The sequence below is a fragment of the Phyllostomus hastatus genome, unplaced genomic scaffold, assembly GCF_019186645.2.
Source record: "Phyllostomus hastatus isolate PE091 unplaced genomic scaffold, TTU_PhHast_1.1 phas_scaffold_501, whole genome shotgun sequence".
Classification (NCBI taxonomy): domain Eukaryota; kingdom Metazoa; phylum Chordata; class Mammalia; order Chiroptera; family Phyllostomidae; genus Phyllostomus; species Phyllostomus hastatus.
The window spans coordinates 28,927,405-28,934,636 of NW_025334033.1; the positions used below are offsets into that span (position 1 = coordinate 28,927,405).

Below are 7,232 nucleotides of genomic sequence, written 5' to 3' on the forward strand. Positions count from 1 at the left end.
ATCCTTTCTTGCCTTTCTTTTTTCCCCCTTCCGTCCTTCCTCAGAGAATTTAACAGAAGAGCCACTCTAGTAGTTAGGATTCTGCAGAGAAACAGGCCAGGCTGGAGAAGGAACAGAACCAATAGGTTATATACAGATATATAGGGAGATTCATCATACAACTCTGGAGGCTGAAAGGTCAGTCCCATGATTTGCTGTCTTCAAACTGGAGGCCCAGGAAAGCTGGTGGCACCGTTCTAGCCAAACCTGAGAACCAGGGGAGACAACGGCCTAAGTTTGGTTCCGAGGGCCCGAGGCTCAAGAGCCAGGGGTGCCAGGGTCCTTGGACAGAAGATGAATGTCCCAGCTCACACAGAGAGTAAATGTACCCTTCCTCCACCTTTCGTTCTAGCTGGACCCTCCAAGGATTAGATGAGGCCCACTGCATTGGTGAGGGTGATGTCAACGCTACTGATTCAAGTGCTAATCTCTTCCAGAACCACTCTCACAAACACACACAGAAATAATGTTTCACCAGCTCCTTGGGCATCTCTTAGTCCATCAAGTTGACACATGTAATTAACCATCACAGCCACCCTCATCTCTGAGTTTCATCCTCATAACTACCCCATGTGGAAGCAACTCTGTTCTCTCTTTACCATTCTCAGACCCAGAACAGCCCGCACTGCTTCTGTCCGGAACCGCAGGTTCAGTTTGCTTGTCTCTCCTTGAACAATAAATCCTGCCCAGTGTCTCCTTCTTGGGTGGTTTCCCTCCAAGGCTGGTAGCCAGGACAAAAGGGTCCGTTTACACCCAGGGAAACGGGTGCAGGGAGTGGTGCAGGGCACAGGGTCAGAAGGGTGGGTCTGGACTGCCATCTGCGCTGCCTTTCAGCCCTAGGAATTCTTCACATCGCTTTAAGATTTTGCTCTCAGATGTCTCAATATTTTCCTTTGGGTCCTCTATAATGGGGTTGGGATGAAGGCTAGGGATGAGGGATACTTTGACCTATCTTCAGAAGAGAAAGGCCCAGAGTCCCACCTCTTCTCCCTCTTAAGAGAAAACCCAACAGTCCAGTCCATTGGTCAAGTGCAAAACCCAAGCCAGGACATTGCTGAGATTCCCTAGCTCTGCGCCGTCCAATATGGTAGCTGCTGGAATGTACTGGGACTTGAAGGATCTAAGCCACAGCCTATGCAGGAACAAAGAGAGTTTTACCAGCTAAACACCCGACCTTGAGATTCCCTATTATCAGAAGCAACTGAGACACAGCCACCAGCTGAACCCCCACTTCCCATCCCCTCTCCCTCAAGCTTTTTCCCAGAGGCAAGGCCCATAAATCTCCAGGACTTTCTGTCCCCAATCAGCCATCTCTGAGCACAGGACATTGTCTTGCAAACGCCTGTGCCCAGGACACCTGGGGCAGATCAGCAGGGTCACCAACCCTCCCCCAGGGGTCTGCTACACACCCTTAAAAACCTTCCGTCCTTTCCCTTGCTACTACAGTCTGTTGGGACCCAGCCCGCCCGATCAGCCTCGTCCCTCCTCGAATAAAAGCCCTTAACTGGACCTATTTGCCACCTTGGCTACCTAACAGTAGCCTCTAGCCATAGTGGCTGTTCAAATTTGATTAATTTAACTTAATTAAAAATTCGGTTCCAGCCTTGGCTGGCGTAGCTCAGTGGATTGAGCGCGGGCTGGGAACCAAAGTGTCGCAGGTTCGATTCCCAGCCAGGGTACACACCTGGGTTGCAGGCCATAACCCCCAGCAACCGCACATTGATGTTTCTCTCTCTCTCTATCTCCCTCCCTTCCCTCTCTAAAAATAAATAAATAAAATCTTAAAAAAAAAATCGGTTCCTTAGATGCACTGCTCACAGTTCAAGCGCTCAATGGTCACATGAATTGGTGGCTGCCGTTCTGGACAGCACAGAACACAGTAATCTCCATCACTGCTACCCTAGGCCACGAAGCTCCCAACATCCACACCCAGGACTAGAATCACTGAACAACCTCACTTGCACGGCGGGGGGGCGGCGCGGGGTTGGGCCTGGCCACACAGGGGAGGTGGCTGCGTGAGCGCTGGACTTTGGGAGAGCTGGGGAGGACTGCTTTCCTGCTTCCGTTTCACTGATTGCCCTTCTTCTGCTTCACAAAATAAAGGTTCTTCTGTCATCCACCCAATACCTTTCCCAGATGCAATGCTGCAGGATCTGAACTTGTTCAGGGAGGGCGCCCAATCAATGTCAATTTAAAATATCTTCAGTGGGGATGAGGGGTATAAGGAGACTAAATGTTAATGGAAAAATACAATAAAAATTATTTTAATAAATAAAATATCTTCAGGCATTTTGAGGAAGCGAATGAGTCTGGATAACGAATTATTTTGTAATTTAAAAGATTTCTAACTTTTTTCTTTCAACAGAATTTAAGAAGGATTTAATTCGTTGTCACCTGATCATTCACTGAATGAACTCCTTCCATCTATTGATTTATGGCAACAAGGGTGTTTAGGTTAGCCATAAAAATGAAAAAAATAGCATTGGGACTAAACCCTGTCTCCTCTGGCAAAAAGTAATATGTGTACATCTAGTTAAGAAATGCAGTTCCAATAAAAATGATACTTTCATATTTAATAATTATAAAAATTTGTAGTATATTTATAGTGGATTGATAAAGCATGTACCACAAATAATTGTAACAATAAGTCAGTCCAGAAGAAAATCATTAATGCATAAAACTTTAAGTTCAAAGAATGTGGGAAAAATTAAAAAATTCAATTAATGTACTTATTTTGTCATAAAAAATGTGATTGAGTAATTAATAAAACACTTCCAGGTACAAAAAATATATTTGTATTCAGATCTTGGATAAATGCAAGTGGTAAATAAGTTCAAGAACAAAAAAGAATTATGTAAAAAATTAAAATTAAGAAATTATGATGGTATCAACTCTCCTGGGTATTTACCTTCCATTGTTTACACTTAAAAGTGATGTAACCGTTTAGAATATCAGTATTTACAATGCACAAAATATTCATCCTTCCCACCTACTCAAATGTATGCTATCAGCGCCTCAGCCCCTGGCCAAGTCCTGTGCAGTACAGCTATTACCATAGGGTAGGAACCTTGCTTCTCCATGGGTCTCTAACTTTCCATTACATTGTGAAATGTAGCAAGCATGTGAAAGAGTATCAAAACAAATGTTTGCATGAATGATCCTCACAAACATTATGCTAAGGAAAAGAGGCCAGTCACAAAGGTCAGCTTCCACTTAAGTTGGCCAACCAAACACTGATGGAAAAATATTCAGGAAAAAGTGTTACATTGTTGCTGATGTGCACAAAGTAGTTAGGCCTACAATGGTTGCACCTACACTAAACATGTACAGGCTTTTTTCCTGGTCATTATTCCCTAAACAATCAGTACAGCCGTTATTTAAATAGTATTTAACTTGAGCATCTGGGAACTTTGGTATCCATTGGGCACCTGGAACTAATCTGTGGACACTGAGAAATGACCAGACGTGAAATGTCCAGAATAGCCACTTTAGAGACAAAAAATAGATTACTGACAGCCTCGGTGGGGGTGTGGGGAGTAACTGGTAGGGAGTTCAGAGTTCCTTTTTCGGGTGACGAAAATGTTGTAAAATTGGATTGTGGTAATGATCACACAACTCTGTGAATATACTAAAAAACACCAAATTACACACTTTAAATGGGTAAATTGTAAGGCAAGTGAATCATATCCAATAAATTTTATCATATCCAATAAAATGTACTGTATTAGAAAAATTTAAATCAAGTACATGTCAAATATGATTGACTTGTTAGCAAAGGAACCAGCAAAATGTGCCAGCACAGGAAGTGTCAAAGTTGGGAAGCAGAATGTTTGCATAAGCAGCCAGAAGTAAACAAAAGAAAAAGAAAAGAAACAAGAGTGCCACGTGATCACAAGGAAGCAAAAGAAAACAAGGAAATATGAGACCATGAAGCTATGGTAATGCTTAGTCTGAGAGATCAGAGGCTTAAAGAAAAGGATAGATTAAAACCTAAAAAGAAAGAAAAAAGACCCCAGTGCACTCAAGAAAAAAGAAGTCCCCCAACACTCTTCCTGCTTATTCCATCAATGTGACACACAACTGGGCCCACCTTACCACATCCTGGTTGATACCAACTCTATCAACTTTTCCACTAAAGCTAAACTGGACTTTGCGTGGGCAATGATGGACTGTCTCTCTATGCCAAGTGTATCATCCCTTGTGTAACTGACTGGCAATGGCTGAAACTGAGAAGTTGTAGCAGAAGTATTAAGTGACTCTAAGGATAGCCAAGGATCCAAAATACCATGCACACACAAAGGAACCTGTGCAGATGACTGTTTAGTAGAGAGAGTAATTCAACACAAGTGTTAAGTTGTGGCCACAGTTGACTCAGACCTTGAACAGAGAATCAGGAAGATTTCTGGAGTTCCCATCAGGTTCATGTCTAATCACAGGGACAACACTGAGCAGATGCCAGATGATTATGTAGCCCCAAGGTTTTAATCCTTAAAAGACAAAGTTCCTCCGTTTTCCTTCAACTAATTTTCTCTGTTGCCGGTTTACTAAACATGCTAAGGGAAGGGAAGGGAAGGGAAGGGAAAGGGAAAGGGAAAGGGAAAGGGAAAGGGAAAGGGAAAGGGAAAGGGAAAGGGAAGGGGAAGGGGAAGGGGAAGGGGAAGGGGAAGGGAAAGGGAAGGGAAAGAAAAGAAAAGAAAAGAAAAGAAAAGAAAAGAAAAGAAAAGAAAAGAAAAGAAAAGAAAAGAAAAGAAAAGAAAAGAAAAAAGAAAAGAAAAGAAAAGAAAAGAAAAGAAAGAGCTGCAGTTTCCCTTACCAAGGTTGTTCAGGTACCATGATGGACCTGCATCAATGAATCGTTAGGGAGGCCCATGTAGTCTGGTTGGATCTGGCAGCTGATCCAACTGGAGAGAACAGCACGGTTGAAAAGCATAGGGTGAAAAGATGGGAGGTCTGAAACACGAGTACAAGATATCATTTGCAACATTAGCGTCCAGCTGGGAAGGAAACCTGAAACCGAGCAAGCAAGCTCCAATTTTAAGCAGGACACTGCCAGGAATTTTTCTCAAATGGCAAAGATGCAAAATATTCCAGAGTGTATACCCTGGAGGTGCACGGTTTAAAAAAACAGCAAGCCAAGCACCCGTTCGACCACCATGCAGCTTAAGAAAAAAGAAATTGTCAAATTTTAAAACCCCTCGGTGCCCTTTCCCAGACACACCCCTAAATCCCCGCCGAAGGGAGGAACCACCGTCCTGAATTTTGTGTCAGCGGTTTATTTGCTAATTTTTTTCATTTTCAATTTAACATCAAAGTCCTTACTTAACAGACTCAAAATCAGGTGTGTAAATACGTAAAACACAAAAAAGAAGTCTCGTAGACAAACGCGGCGTTTAGATCCCATTCCGGGAATTCTCCGCTTCGCCCCCTAATGGTGACACAAGGCACCGCGTGAATAAGATATTTCCCGAAAGAACGGTGACTGTCCTTATTTACATACCCATAGTGCACTGCGCCACGTCCAGGTTTAAAACAGCAACACTTTAAATTTTCTTCCACTTATATTTTCTGAAAATTAGACTTTAACTTACAGAGTAACCTGTAAACTTTTATTCAGATACTGAATCTTGGCGTCAACTAACCACCATCAGTGCAATAGAAGTTTCTTTTACTCGAGGTGTGGATTACAGACCACTAACTCATACTCTGGTTTCTCTTCAGATCGTATAAATCTTTCGCCTTTTACTAAAGATTTCCGTGGAGAGGAACAACTCTGAGTCTTAACCCAATTTTTTGAGGCCTTGTTTCGGCAAGGCTAATAACTGTGTTTGGAAAGAAAGAATGGTTAGTTTTTACATATGGCTCTAACTCCAAGAGCGTGTTTCCGGACGCTACAAGATAAACTTACTTAAATTAACGAACACCTGCAGTCTCAGTCTTAAAAAGCACATGAAGTTTGTTCGAACAATGAGGTAAAAGAAGCTCTTTTCAGTTTATAGCATATGTAAGTTTTTTTTTTTCATTTTGAGTTTCATAAATCCGCCATTTGCTTTACATTTAAGTCACTCCTAGCACTGAGCAGGCGCTGGCGATCAAGGATGTTATTAGGACAACCCAACTCTACAGAACAGACTACAGTTCATAAGTCCATTTTCCCTTGCTGGAGGATTCACCCCACCCCACGTGCAGATGATGTTCATTAGAGTGATGTTAATCATGGTAAGCAAGTGCAAGATACTTTCTCTGAAGTGTGGAATGAAATCACTGCATCTAGAGAAGGCAGGTATAATTTTTCTCAAAGTTGAGTGTACCCATTTACACTTCCACCAATGGCTTCCACCATTGCTTCTCATCTTTGCATTCCACTGGTATGTTGACTTTAATTCTTGTCCATCTGGTAGGCATCAGATGATATCTAACAGTGGTTTTAAATGTACATTTTCCTAATTACTAATAAGGTTCAGCTTTTCAAGGTTTTTCGGGCCATTCTTGATTTCTCTTTTGTGAAGTGCTTATATGTGTCTTTTGCCTGTTTTATCTTAGATTGAAAATCTTTTTCTTAGTGGTTATAGGAGTTTTTTTACACAGCCTCTAGACTCCAGACTTTACATAATAATTCTTTGTTCATTGTATGCCCCTTCTCCCACTTTGGGCGGGGGGGGGGGGGGTCACAACCATTCAGTCTATTGCAAAACCTAGCTTGGTCATATTATATTTTTAAACATTCTTGGACTTTGCTAATATTATGATTAAACTCTTATGTCTAAATTCTCTAGTGGAATTGGCCTGTAAAAATATTACTTTACTATACTGTCCTTGTTTTATTATCAATGATATAAAACTCATAAAATAAGCTGGAAAGTATTTTCTCTGCAGTTTAACTTTTATTGGCATATTGACACACAGTTCTTAACATTTTTTAAGGTTATTAATTAATTAATTAATTAATTTAGCAAAAGAGGAGAAGAGAGAGAAACATTAATGTGTGATTGCCTCTCACATAGCCCCCACTGGGGACCTGGCCCACAACTCAAGCATGTGCTCTGACTGGGAATCAAACTGGTGTCACTTTGGTTTGCAGCCTGCACTCAATCCACTGAGCCACACCAGCCAGGGCAGTTCTTAACATTTGTCATCATTTAGGGCTCTGCTCTATCCATATGTCCTCTTTTTTCCCTCTCAGTATTATTTATTTC

The 7,232-nt window shown here is 41.8% G+C and overlaps 1 non-coding gene and 1 pseudogene across 1 annotated transcript; both read left to right on the forward strand.

Annotated features, from left to right (window-relative positions):
* The first annotated feature begins 1,123 nt into the window (after positions 1 to 1,123).
* Positions 1,124 to 4,524, forward strand: LOC123808830 (annotated as a pseudogene).
* Positions 4,525 to 5,737: 1,213 nt separating this feature from the next.
* On the forward strand, positions 5,738 to 5,853 carry LOC123809097. Its single transcript, XR_006783955.1, has one exon. It is a non-coding gene; the product is annotated as a U5 spliceosomal RNA (small nuclear RNA).
* The last annotated feature ends 1,379 nt before the right edge of the window (positions 5,854 to 7,232 follow it).